General features: G+C 38.0%; 1 pseudogene; it reads right to left on the bottom strand.

The window, feature by feature from the left end:
• Positions 1–4222: 4222 nt before the first annotated feature.
• Positions 4223–4322, bottom strand: LOC113314555 (annotated as a pseudogene).
• Positions 4323–15038: the final 10716 nt, after the last annotated feature.

Here is a 15038-nt window from a genome sequence, read left to right as displayed (position 1 = left end):
GTTGCAGGAAACCGTATTCTGCTGCTGCTGCTGCTGAAGAACATCCGCTGCAAATAAGAACAGTGTCTCAAATTTGTAACGCTGCTACAGTGACTTCTTTGTAACAGTCAGTCCTTTGTCTTGCAACGCCAATACATCGTTGCAAACATCCAGTGTTATAGTTTTTCATCTTTAATCAACTTTTGAGCAACAAACATGTGTTTTGAGCAAGTGATTAATATGAGGAGCTAAACCCCATTGCTGAGGCGATAGAGGAAGCTATTTTTCCAACAAGAAGTGGTATATTCTATTTTATTTATTTATTTGCAATTATTTTATGATTATTTGCCTTGGTTAAGGGTGCACACGGTACGGTTCGACTCGGTTCTTGACGAGACCGAGTACCTGTACCTCCCTAGCCTCGGTTCCAAAATTTTGGACCGGTACCTGTACCTTGTACCTCGGTTCCGGTTCAATTCGGTACCAGGTACGGTACCGGTCCCAATCGGTTCTTTTCCAGACAGAAATATGTCTTTTTCTCTGACAATCTAAGTACATGTTTTTTACCTGTTTTTCAATATATTAAGTAATAACTCATACTTAGAACAAAGCAACAATTAATAAGTAGCTATATTACTAGCAAACCAAACAAACAAAGTCTTGAAAACCTGAGTAGCAGTAGGCAGTAACAGTGTAGCACACAAACTGACAATCTCACAATCACACACACTAAAGTCTGGGAAATCCGAAAAAACAACAATTAACAGTAGGCAGTAGCCACAAACACACACACTAAGTCTTGAAAATGAGAAAATCTGAAAAAAGAACAACTAGCAGTGCAGCTAGTGATGCAGTAGTCTTGAATCTTGATCTTCTAATCCATATCAGCAACACTTGTGGTGTCATCAGTGTTGATAGGACCAAGTAACGCTGCCAAACAAATAATAGTAATTAGTAACTCAATATCATCTCAGCTTGCATCACAACTCATTTATCCCATCAACATACATAACAACTCTTCATTAGACTCAATTCATTAATCAGCTAAACATCCTAGAATGATCAACATCCAGAAGACCAAACTTCAATTCATAATTAAGATGAGAACTACAAAACCACCACCAAAAAAATTATCACCCTAATTTCTAACACCCTAATTTCTCAAATTAACTACACACATCAAGATACACATTACCAGATCAATAACAAAACATGAACCCTGAATTAAGACAACTACTAGCTTGTTATTAGCAATTCAGCTAAACTTTCAATCCAAAGATTTTGCAGCTCATACTCAAAATCAAGATAACATCTGGATCTTCTCAACATCATTCAATTGATCAAGTCTCATCCAAACAAATCCAAAAACAAAACCCTAACCCTAAAATCACAAATTCAGTAACATAAAACAGAGCATAGCATCACAATTCAATGAAACACACAAAACTAAAGCAAAACCCAGATTTTATTTAACACCCTAATTTCATTAACAAAAATAATGAAAAATCAAAAGAAAAGATTAAGAAGATAGAATTCTTACCAAATCCAAGCCAAATCAATCAACTCTTGCAAATCTGATGAACAAGTCTTAATTACAAATCTGAAAAATCAAAAGATTAAAGGTAGAATTATTAGATTCAGATTCTCAGAAGATTCAGAATTATTATAAATCTCAATTACAAAACCCTAGGTTCAGTTCGCTTACCCTTTGAATCAACACTTGAGATTCAAAGTAGGTTCAGTTCGCTTACAAATATTAATTACTTACCGTTTGAATCAACACTTGTAATGGAGAAGAGAAGATTGTTGCTCGTCTCTGTTAATCAACATTTGTAATAGAGAAGATTGTCGCTCGTCCCTTCTCAGACAGAGAGGAGACGGAAAAAAAGAAGAAGAAGAAGAAAATGAGAAGAGAAACGGAAACCCTATAATGTTCGCTTATATACCCCCCTCTAATCTAACGGCTAATACTGATCCCTTATCCCCTAAATCTAACGGCTCTAATCATTCGGGACATTTGGTCCGGTACGGCACGGTACTTGTACAGGACCGTGTACCTGTACCCCCAGACCTCGGTTCTTATTTTTTGGACCGGTACTTGTACCTTGTACCTCGGTTCGTTCCAAAACCGGTTCCGGTTCGGTCCATCGGTCCGGCTCGGTTCCTGTGCACCCTTAGCCTTGGTTGAAAATTGTTTGAATGATCCTTGTTAAGCAATTGTGATTTCTTTTGATAGAACATACTTGGACCTAAGTTTTTGATGTTCTATGCTTTGGATTTACACTTGTTATTTTGAGAATCTACTAGTTGCAATAAGTTAGAATCAACTTGAACGAGAAAATTGCATAAATATAAATATTGGGATTAAATCACTTTGAACTTGGAAAATAGTGGAATCTTAGCCTTAGTGTTCTTTTAATATTAATATCATCTTTGATTGAGTTTGTGACAATTTTTAGTTTGTTTTCTATTTTAGTTTTAGAATTTAAGTTTATATTTTATCCTTCGCAAGTCTGAGAATCGAACCACTTTTACCACTATCTACAAATCACATCAATTTTTGGCGCCGCCGACGCGGATTTGCTTTTAGGGTTTTTAGACTTAGTTTTCTTTTATTTATTTTTTTTATTTATTTATTTTTTAGGTTTTTATTATTTTTGTTCTTTTTTACGTTTTTGGGTATTTATCTTTTGTCTACAAGTTTTGGATCGTAAAGCGAATTGAGCCAAGGAGTTTGGTGATTTCGTAAGGACTGGAACTTAAAGCATAAAGACTTGGAGAGAAAGATTAAAGCGAAAAGAACGAAGAAGAAGACAATTTCTTTTTAGATACTTTTTTTTATTTTTTTAGGGTTTGTTTATTTTTCTTTATTTAAAAAAAAAGAGAGAAAGAACTGTATTAGGGTTTGCTATTTTTGTAATTTTTCTTTTCTTTTTGGACACTTGGACATTGGACTTTGGACATTATTATTTTTAAACCCTAAGGAAGGGTTTGTTTAAATACAAACTGTGTGCAGGGAAGGACGGTGATTACGATATCACCTCGGCCCCTCGGGTTCGTACATAACATAGGAGTTGTGGCCCGAGTCGACTTCAGCGGTTCTTCGCCTGTCTGGTACGAGAGGTAAGTTTTTCGAAACACCCGCGAATCCCCTGTCAGCGGGTTTACTGTATTCCTTAAGGTGAATATATGCTGAGGACTTGAATACGGTTGCTTTTAATTCCTAGTAAAGGGAAAGGACTGGCCATACAAGATAAGGGTTCGGATTTCATCACCGTTCTCTTCTTGACCGCCTTAGGAACACGAAACCAAACGCGAACCTAAGCCTAAAATTTTGACTAAAACGAGACCTATAGCGTAACGAGCTTAATAGGAAAGTCGTTCGAAAAATATTGGTTACTCTTTCAAGCATACTTCGAAGTTCTTGACGGTTTCTGTGAGTTGAATGCGTGACTGCGCCGCCTTGTAACCGGTGAGGCCTTGGGTATCAAAGCTCCACTGAGATTCCCTCGCCATGATTCAACTTACTTTGACTCGGATTGATTCCAGAGGGGTTTGCTCAGATTGTAACGAGTTCCTTTTCGAAAGAATAGAAGCTGGTCTAGTGAGAATCTAAGTGGAGCCATCATGCTTTTTGTTTGCTAGAAATTTAGGTTTGATTTGGTTGAGTCGGCCTTGTTTTATGTTTGCATAGAATTCCCTTCCTTATTATGTTGCATGCCTGAACGTAAAAGAGACGCCCTAGGTAGATTTGTTAAAGAGAAACCTAGTAGTTCTAAGCGTCTTGATTACCTCAATTTAGAGAGTCCGATTCGTGAAGATTCCGTTTTTGAACATCCGTTTGAAGAGAAAATCCCTGATAGTCCAATAGCGCCAGAAATGGCAACTTTAAAAGCCTTTTTGAATCCTACTAGGACTACTCGTCCCTCGTGTATCAAGTTACCTGAAACTGAAGCAAATTATGAACTTAAGCCTGGAACCTTACAGTTGCTCCCAATCTTTTTAGGAAAAGAAAATGAAAACCCCTATTACCATGTTAGGGACTTTGAGGAAATTTGTAATACCCTGAAAATTAGAAACCTTGATGATGATGCTTTAAAACTCAGGTTATTCCCCTTTTCCTTAAAAGATAAATCCAAGTCGTGGCTGTATAGTTTGGCTTCCGAATCAATTGAAACCTATGAACAACTTACATCCGCCTTTTTGAACAAGTTTTTCCCTAGGCACAAAACCTCGTCTATTAGGACGCAAATCTGCACGTTTACACAACATGAGGGAGAATCTTTGTATAGGTATTTGGAAAGGTTCAATGATTTATTATCCCAATGTCCTCATCATGGTTTAGAAAAGGTTAGGTTAGTTCAGATCCTTTATGAGGGTTTAGATTATCCCACCACAACTACAGTAGAGTCCATGTGTACAGGTGGGTTTGAAAACCAAACAGTTGATAATGCGATGACATACTTGCATGAAATCACCGAAAAGACCCAACAATTGGAAAATAATAGGGTACCCCAGAAAACAATTCTTCTAGGTAGAGGAAACGTTAATAGGGTAGAAGAAAGCTACGAATCAGATGCCAAAATTGCTGCTATAGCAAAAAGGTTAGAATCTTTAGAAGTGGGTCATACTAGTGGTAGAATAGAGCCTTTTTGGGAAGGCAATACTGTTGAAGAGCAAGCCAATGCTCTCTATAATAACACTAGGTTTGATAACCGTCAGAAGTTTGACCCATATTCAGAAACCTATAATCCTGGCTGGAGAAACCATCCCAACCTTTCTTGGTCTAAGGGCCAGAATCAAGGTCAGTCTAGTAACTCTCAAGCTCCCCCAGGTTTTGGCTATACTAAGAATCCTTCAGCCCCGGCACAGTTTCAGAACCCTCCGGATAAGAAGATTATGAGTTTAGAAGAGTCTCTTGCTTTGTTAACTCGTAACACTATGCTGTTTCAGCAATCTGTTGCTCAAGGTATATAAGAAAATAAGAGAATAGGTCAGGCTAACTCTCAGGCTATTTCCGAGTTGAAAACCCAGGTTAGTCATATAAATGAGTCTTTAAGAGAAAGAGGTAAGTTTCCTAGTCAAACTCAACCCAACCCTAGAGGAGCTCATGAAGTAGGTTCAAAACCATCGAATCAGTTGAATGCTATTAGAACCCTTAGGAGTGGTAGAGTAGTAGACAATCAGGTAAACATGCCCAATAGTGAACATACTCTAGTTCACCCCTCAGGATCTCATCCCTCAGGACCGCTAACTGAGGGGACTGATAAAATTTCCAATGATGCTGACTTGGTTCCTGAGAGGTCTGATCCTGTGCCTAAAGCCCCATTTCCCCAGCTATTAGCATCAACAAAGAAGGAATCGAACTTTAATGACATATTGGAGGTTTTTAAGCAAGTTACCATAAACCTTCCTTTATTAGATGCAATTAGGCAAATTCCTGCTTATGCCAAGTTCCTTAAGGATATGTGTACGCGAAAGCGAAAACTTAGCGTCCATAAGAAAGCCTTTTTAGCTAGTCATGTAAGTTCAATCATTCAGAACACTACCACTCCAAAGTACAAAGACCCAGGTTCCCCAACCATTGCTTGTACAATAGGTAAACACCGGGTACAAAAATCTTTACTTGACTTAGGATCCAGTGTGAACTTACTGTCGTACCATGTGTACTTACAGCTAGGACTTGGTGAAATGAAAATTACTCAGATAACACTGCAGTTAGCTGATAGGTCTGTCAAAATTCCTCGAGGTGTTATCGAGGATGTTCTTATTGAGGTCGACAAGTTTATTTATCCAGTGGATTTCGTGATCCTAGATACCCAACCTGTCCCTGACCCAGAGAACCATATACCTGTGATTTTAGGTCGCCCATTCTTAGCTACGTCTAATGTGATCATAAACTGTCGAAATGGTGTAATGAATTTATCCTTTGGTGATATGACTATCGAAATGAACATTTTTAATGTCAGTAAGCTACCTTATGATCTAGATGACACATGTGTTGAAGAGGTGAATATGATAGCATCCTTAGTTCAGGAGTCATTACCAAACATTTTGTCTGAAGACCCATTAGAGAGTTGTTTATCCAATTTTGGTTTAGATTTTGACGATGATAGTACCATTGAACAAGTGAATGCTCTATTAGATTCTACCCCTGTGTTAGACACTGATAGATGGAAAGCTAGGTTCGAACCATTACCAGCTTCTGAGACTACCTCAGTTCCTTCCTTAGAAGAGCCCCCTAAGTTGGACCTCAAACCACTACCAGATAACCTGAAGTATGTGTTCTTAGGCCCATCTGAGACTTTACCTGTGATTATTGCTCCCGACTTGGATAGTGATCAAGAAAGTGGGCTAGTAAAAGTACTTCAAGATAATAAGGAAGCTTTAGGATGGTCTATAGCAGACATTAAGGGTGTTAGTCCTACCGATTGTATACATCGGATTCATTTAGAGGAAGACTCCAAACCTTCTAGGGAGATGCAACGTCGACTGAACCCTAACATGAAAGAAGTAGTTCGAAAAGAGGTGCTTAAGTTGTTAGATGCGGGTATTATCTACCCAATTTCAGACAGTAAGTGGGTCAGCCCCGTTCAGGTTGTTCCCAAGAAATCAGGTATCATTGTAGTCCAAAATGAGGATAATGAGTTAATCCCAACCCGAGTGACCACGGGATGGCGTGTCTGTATCGACTATAGGAAATTGAACAAGGTCACAAGGAAGGATCACTTTCCCCTTCCTTTTATCGACCAAATGCTAGAGAGATTAGCTGGATATAGTTTCTATTGCTTTTTCGATGGCTTTTCCGAATATAATCAGATCGTTATTGCCCCAGAAGACCAAGAGAAAACCACTTTTACCTGTCCCTTCGGTACATTCGTGTATAGACGCATGCCTTTCGCGCTGTGTAATGCCCCTGCGACTTTTCAGAGTTGTATGATGAGCATATTTTCTGATATGGTAGAACGGTTTTTAGAGGTCTTTATGGATGATTTTTCAGTGTTTGGTTCATCTTTTGATGAGTGCTTGCATCATTTGACATTAGTGTTGACTAGGTGTAAGGAAATGAATTTTGTGCTTAATTGGGAAAAATGCCATTTCATGGTTAAATCAGGAATTGTTTTAGGGCATATCATTTCTTCAAAGGGTATAGAGGTAGACAAAGCCAAAGTTGACCTTATTAAGACTTTACAGGTCCCAAAAACCGTAAAAGACATTAGGTCATTCCTAGGGCATGCAGGTTTTTACCGTCGATTCATTAAGGATTTTAGCTTGATTTTTAGACCTCTTTACAGTTTGCTTGCAAAAGATGTTAAGTTTGTCTTTGATGATGCTTGTTTAGAGGCTTTTGAGAAGCTTAAAAATTTACTCACTACCGCTCCCATAGTCCAGGCACCCAACTGGAACCTACCCTTTGAGATTATGTGTGATGCTTCAGATTATGCTATAGGCGTTGTGTTAGGTCAACGAGTAGACAAATTACTTCATGTGATTTACTATGCTAGCAAAACTCTGAATGATGCCCAATTGAACTATACAACTACCGAGAAGGAACTGCTAGCCATCGTGTTTGCCTTGGATAAGTTTAGATCCTACCTATTAGGTTCTAAGATCGTAATCTATACCGATCATGCTGCTTTGAAATACCTTTTGTCTAAGAAGGACACCAAACCTAGATTGATTAGTGGATCCTATTGTTACAAGAATTTTCTCCAGACATTAGAGACAAAAAGGGTGCTGAAAATGTAGTAGCAGACCACTTATCCAGGTTAGTTGTTAGTTCCCCTAGTGATGCCCTTCCTATAAGGGATAGCTTTCCTGACGAACAATTGTTCTCTGTTTCCCAATCACCTTGGTATGCAAATATAGTGAATTATCTTGTTACTGGCCGTACCCCTCAACATTGGGGTAAACAATCGTTCTAGGTTTTTAGCCGAGGTTAAGCATTTCTTTTGGGACGATCCTTATTTTTTAAGTATTGTCCCGACCAGATTATTAGGAGATGTGTACCTGAGAGTGACCAGTCCAGTATTCTCTCCTTTTGTCATGAACATGCTTGTGGGGGTCATTTTAGTGCTAAGAAGACTGCTGCTAAGATATTGCAGTGTGGATTTTACTGGCCTTCACTGTTTAAAGACTCCCATAGTCACTGTGTTTCTTGTGATCGTTGCCAGAGGTTAGGAACCATTTCCCGTAGAAATATGATGCCTTTGAACCCTATTTTAGTGATTGAGGTCTTTGATGTGTGGGGATTGATTTTATGGGTCCATTTCCTAATTCTTTAGGTTATCTTTACATACTTGTCGCTGTAGACTATGTGTCTAAGTGGGTTGAGGCGGTTCTGTGTAAAAAAAATGACCATAGGGTCGTAATTAAGTTTTTGAAAGAGAATATACTTACACGTTTTGGTACACCACGAGCTATAATTAGTGACGGGGGTTCACACTTTTGTAATAGACCGTTTGCTCTGTTAATGAAACAATATGGTATTACCCACAAATTAACTACCCCGTATCACCCACAGACTAGTGGTCAGGTAGAGGTTTCCAATAGGGAAATTAAGCGTATTTTAGAGAAAACAGTTAATCCTAATAGGAAAGATTGGTCGTCGAGGCTTACTGATGCCTTATGGGCTTACCGTACCGCGTTTAAGACACCCATTGGAATGTCACCCTACCGTTTAGTATTTGGAAAGGAATGTCACTTTCCTGTTGAGTTAGAGCATAGAGCCTATTGGGCTATTAAGCAGTTAAACTTTTCACTTGACAAGGCAGGAGATCACAGAAAGCTCCAGCTCAATGAGTTGGACGAGATTCGTAGAGATGCATACGATAGTGCTAAGGAGTATAAGAACAAAATGAAACTTGTGCATGATAAGAATATTTTACGGAAGTCATTTTCTCCAGGTCAAAAAGTTCTTCTGTATGACACTCGTTTGCATTTATTCCCCGGGAAACTGGACTCTCGGTGGACCGGTCCTTTTGTGGTCCGTACTGTTTTTCCTCATGGCACTATTGAGATTGAAACATCAGATGGTACTAGTTCTTCAAAGGTTAACGGTCAGAGATTGAATCCCTTTTTAGAGCCTTTTCCTACAGGTGATGTTGAGGAGGTCCCTCTGGAGGACCCTGTTTACCTTTGATTGACCATCGAGGCGATTTGTATGTTGTATAATATTTTTGTCAGTTTTTGGTTTCACTTCACCCAGGTACTATCTTTCCGAACTCTCTCTTTACTATTTCCTCATGTTACTTATATTTTTGGTATTGTTCTTTCATTCGAAATATTGAGGACAATGTTAGATTTAAGTTTTGGGGTGGGGTAGAAACTTTTTGTTTTAAATAAACTCCAGAGCCTAGAAATTTATGCATATTATGGATAGCACTAACCAACCTAAGTGTATGGAAGCATTTTGATTGTAGGAGTTGAGGAACCAATCTGATTAGATGGCAACATCTAGAAGAGTCTATTCATAAAAGCACAGAGCTCAGGTGTTAGAAATAACATGATAGTTTCACCATATCTCGTTGAGTCCTTTTCACTTCTATTTTGTTTTTAAACTATGTTTCTCTAAGTGATAGGTGGGGCCCACGATTCAAGTTGTTACCAATGTTAGGGTGAATTAGAGTGATTGAGAAAGATTAAAAAAAAATTATTATGAAAAAGATAAAAAAAATAAAATTTGAGACCAGACCATTTGACCAAAAGGAAAAAATTCAATAAAGTCGACCACTGGTACCCTTGTATATGCCAGTTGTGTTGACCTAGAGTTAGGTTATCGACCACTGGTTCCCTTGTATATGCCAGTGTGTTGATATTAGTCAGACTAATATCTCAATCCATTAGGATAGGTTCATTTTGGCTGAGGCCTTCAGACAGATATGGGAAACGCCGTTCACTTAGTAAACATCAAAACCATCTATGTTTTTCTATATTCATCTTCTTGATCTATCCATGTGATTAGTTTTGACTCCGGATATTGATGTCCATAGCGTAACTATTTGAGTAGAGCTCTGTCACTTTATATGAATTTTAGTATGCTTGAGTGCAAACTCGTGTACATCAATTGGAATTTCACATCAGGGTACTTCCTCCTGTAGTAATTAAGTATGTCAACCAAGGAGATTCTTTAGTGCCTTCCAAGGTTCTGCGTAGATAGCTAAGGTCTGGAGTAAAGGTTTTGTGGGTATACCTCTTGTAAGCCCTCCGGAGACAACACTCCGCCACTAGGGACACTTAGGGGTTTAAAGGCTTATTGCATACGCTAAATGCAATCGACGATGCATGCGTCAGTGAGTTAGGATTTTATTTTATTTTATTTTGCTCGAGGACTAGCAAATAATAGGTTTGGGGGTATTTGATAGGCACATCTTTGTGTCTAATTTATCTCGATTCTATCTATTGATAGTGCTCATTTTTGTACTTATTATGGTGTTTTATGTGTGTGTAGGTATTTTTGGCCAATAAACATTTTTGGAAAAATATGCTCGAAAAGTTGCGCGGGGAACCCCCGGAAGACACTTGCTATTCGGACCCCTCAAACGGATAAGGGGCGACCAATTACTAAGGGACATCCATTTCAGGGCAGTTGCTAAAGGGAGACCAGCACAGGATAGGGGGAGGTCACTTTCTTCTCAAAATTCGAATATTTTTTTTTGGCGGGAAAAATAACCAGTGAGCAACCAAATTTTCGTTTGGATTTCGAAGATGTTTGAGTGAGATTCAATCGCTGAAACTTGCTGGGATAGACGTGATTCAACTAAACAAGCCTGGTATGTGCGCTGGAATCAATTGAATTGGGATGGATAATCCAAAATAAGGAAACAGAGTTTGATTTTTGTACGGGTCTCTGTTTGGGTTGATTTTTGGTAATTCAGGGAGACTAAACGCGTGAAATTGTTTCCAAAGGTAGTATTCTATCTAAGGAAGAGTATAAGACAATCGGGAAAGCTCAGAATTGGCTAGGGAAGTCGGCAGAAGAGATTATTGCCGTGACTTGCACGTAAAGAAAAAGCGAGAATTAATCGCTATTTTTAGGTTTCTGAGTAGTATAAAAGGTGTGTTTAAGTCCCAGGAAAGGTAACGAAGTTATTGGAGCAGTCGCAGAGGAGTTAGAAACCCTACAGAGCCATATTGATCAAGTTGCAGGAAACCGTATTCTGCTGTTGCTGCTGCTGAAGAACATCCACTGCAAATAAGAACAGTGTCTCAAATTTGTAACGCTGCTACAGTGACTTCTTTGTAACAATCAGTCCTTTTTCTTGCAACGCCAATACATCGTTGCAAACATCCAATGTTATAGTTTTTCATCTTTAATCAACTTTTGAGCAACAAACATGTGTTTTGAGCAAGTGATTAATATGAGGAGCTAAACCCCATTGCTGAGGCGACAGAGGAAGCTATTTTTCCAACAAGAAGTAGTATATTATATTTTATTTATTTATTTGCAATTATTTTATGATTATTTCCCTTGGTTGAAAATTGTTTGAATGATCCTTGTTAAGCAATTGTGATTTCTTTTGATAGAACATACTTGGACCTAGGTTTTTGATGTTCTATGCTTTGGATTTACACTTGTTATTTTGAGAATCTACTAGTTGCAATAAGTTAGAATCAACTTGAACGAGAAAATTGCATAAATATAAATATTGGGATTAAATCACTTTGAACTTGGAAAATAGTGGAATCTTAGCCTCAGTGTTCTTTTAATATTGATATCATCTTTGATTGAGTTTGTGACAATTTTTAGTTTGTTTTCTATTTTAGTTTTAGAATTTAAGTCTATATTTTATCCTTCGCAAGTCTGAGAATCGAACCACTTTTACCACTATCTACAAATCACATCAGCATCACCCCAACATTTTGAAAGATTTTGAACAAGCAGTATTTTATCTCATTCACACAATAACCAAGTGCCCTTATAAAAGAAAAAAGATGAAAACTCAATGATCTAAGTATGTAATGGAAACCTTTTGTCATGAGCGGAAGTTCGTTGAATGATGTTTGCTTTAGATTGAATTTCGAAACTTTCGATAGTAAGTTTTACCGAATGCAATCGTTAATTATTTTTTTTTAGTAATATTCTTTAAGAGAGCCAGAAAAAATTTTCTAGGGGGATAAAATAATTTTATAAAAATGTAGGGATTTATGGGGGACTAAATATTATATATATGGTGGACTAAATACAAAAAATAAGATAAAACAAAGGGTTTTTATACAGTTTCTGAGAATTTCGGGAGGCTAGAGCCAGGGTTAGTCAACCCTTGGCTCCGCCCGGGATTATTTTGATGCACTTTAACCATATTGACCATAGCGCCGCAACTGGAAATTTGCCAACATCTTATCTTATACAAATATAAAGAAAGAATCCTATTATTGGGACTTAGAAAGTCAAGTTTTTTTGGGGGCTTTTTAGGGTCACCAAATATCAGTTGGGACACCCCTCATAATATATTTATATAAAGACTAATATGGCCCCATATGATTTTAGATAATAAAAAGTGATTAACATTATTAATCATGATTAGAAAATCAATTAAGACTAATTCATCTATTTAAGTGAAGTGATGAAACTAAAAATCAAAACAAAAGAAAATCAGAGGGAAGAGAAGAAGAAGAAGAAGAAGAGAAAAAAATTGGAGAAATTTTTTGCAAATGAGTGATTCAACCAAAACTTTTGATGTAGGTGAACCCTCATCTTCAAAATACGAACACATATTAATACCCATCAACAACGATGAGTTCTTTGCTGATTTTTCAAAAAATCATGAATTTTTTTCTCAAACTCAAAATAACCCTTATGAACCCTACTATGATTTCGAAGGACCAACCCAAGAAGAAGAAGAAATCGAAGAAACAGTTGCTCAAGATTACCAGGTATACCTCTATTGTAACTCCTATTTCATATTTAAGCTCAGAGTTGCAAGAAGTTTCGATTTTTTCCTTCAGAAAACCCTAGGTTTCCAGCCGACAGGTCCACTCACGGCTGGGAAACTATAAACTCCTGGTTGTTTTCCTTTCTTACGGCTGACAATTAATGAACTCCCAGCCGCTAACATATTGTTACGGATGGAACGACGAATAAACCAGGTCGTAACAAAAAAATTACGGCCAGGTTTTTTCTACGTGCATGGGAAGCATTTAATATTGTCGGCGGCGGTTAGGTTTCCTGTACGAAAATATTAAATTTTATTTAATGCTGACGGCGTCGGCCGGGTTACCCAGCCGTAACTTGTTTTACGCCTCGTTTTCTAGGCTGCGTCTTCCACAGTGAGACTTACGTCCTGGAATTCCTGGATGTAACATGTTTACGGTTCAGAAAATTATTTTTCGACCCAGCCGGTTATGTTATGACGGCTGGAATATAACTTGTCGACCCAGCCGTATACGCATTGACGGTTGGAATATAACTTGTCGACCCAACCGTATACACATTGACGGCTGGAATATCACTTGTCGACCCAGGCGTTTCTGTGTGTCTAAATTTCTTTTGTGAATAATTATGTGACATATGTCATTATATTATAGATTGTACCTTACGTTCTTGTGGAAGACCAGGAGGTGGTTATGGAGGATCAAGAGGTGGTGATTGAAGATCAATAGGAGGTTATGGAAGATAAACCCCAACCTGTGCAAGTTTCCGAGGACACAAGTGCTCACTATGCAAACAACTATGAGTGGAAAGATAAGAAAGATGCAAAGGAGTGGGCTAAATCACAAGGGCTGAAAAAGATGTGTATCATAATCCAGAATAAACAAGTTACATTCAACAACTTTCAAATGGTTTGCGAGTGTAGTGGAAAGTATGAGAGCCATTGGAAAAAGGGTAGTGAGTATCAACGAAAAACCACAAGGAAGAAGGGAGTATGTAATACGAAGAAGTGCGGATGCCCTTTTAGGCTTCAATTTAAACAACACGACGGTACGAAAAAGTGGTATATGGCTAAAGTCGTCTCGGATTATCATAATCATCCTATTCCGGAGAGTTTGATCAACCATCCTTATTCGGCAAGGCTCAACCCCTTAGAAAAGGAGTTAGTACACGTGTTGAGTAAAAGACGCACAAGACCTATTGATATTCTTAGTGGCATGAAGGTGTTAAACCCCCAAAACTCATCCTCATTGTCAACTATCTATAACGAAAGAGAAAAATTTAGAAAAGAGTCATGGAAAGAGAGATTGCTTATGCAACAATTATTGTTTTTGTTTGAGGAGGCAAAGTAATCTACCGCCTATGAAACGAATAAAGAAAAGAAAGTGGAATATCTTTTCATCGCCAATCCGGAATGTGTACAATTGGAAAGATGCTTTCATCAAATTCTCTTTATGGATCGCATGTATAAAACTAACAAGTACAACATGACGATATTGAACTTTGTTGGGCAAACATCTAGTCGACATTTACAGTCGCGTTTTGTTTCTTGAAAGACGAGACGAAGGAAATTTATTTGTGGGCATTGCAAAATGTGAATTTATTGTATCAAGAAGGTTATACTCCACATGTGTTGATTACGGATAAGGAAAAAGCATTGATGTGGGCCATACCACGTGTTTTCCCTTACGTGCGTCATCATCTTTGCGCGTTTCATATATGAAACAATGTGCAAACTAATTGCAAGAGGGTTATATGGCCGCCAAAGAAGACCGAGATTGAGAGGATTAAAAATCTACCGTTGGAGAAACAAGAAGAAGAGAAAGAAAAGTTTGAGATGAATGACTCAATAGCCGAGGTGCTATGGGCGGAATTTCAATATGATTGGGAACATCTAATATGGTCGCTTACGGAATCATTATATTTCCTAAGGGAGCATTTTGTAATGGAAAAATGGTCAACCTACCCGGATGTTATAACATATTTGAAGAAAGAGTTATTGGATCCCCATAACGAAAAGTTTGTTAGTGCATGGGTAAACCGGTATAGACATTATGACAATCAAGCCACAAGCACGGTGGAGTCGGCTCACTATCGGTTCAAGAGTAAGTTAAATGGTTGTGATGGTGGATTCATTGTTGTTTTTGAAGCTATGGTTGAGTATTTCAAGCGTGATCCCGATAGAATT

The sequence above is a fragment of the Papaver somniferum genome, chromosome 9, assembly GCF_003573695.1.
Source record: "Papaver somniferum cultivar HN1 chromosome 9, ASM357369v1, whole genome shotgun sequence".
In the NCBI taxonomy this organism is placed as follows: domain Eukaryota; kingdom Viridiplantae; phylum Streptophyta; class Magnoliopsida; order Ranunculales; family Papaveraceae; genus Papaver; species Papaver somniferum.
This window is presented reverse-complemented; position numbering and strand designations above follow the sequence as displayed.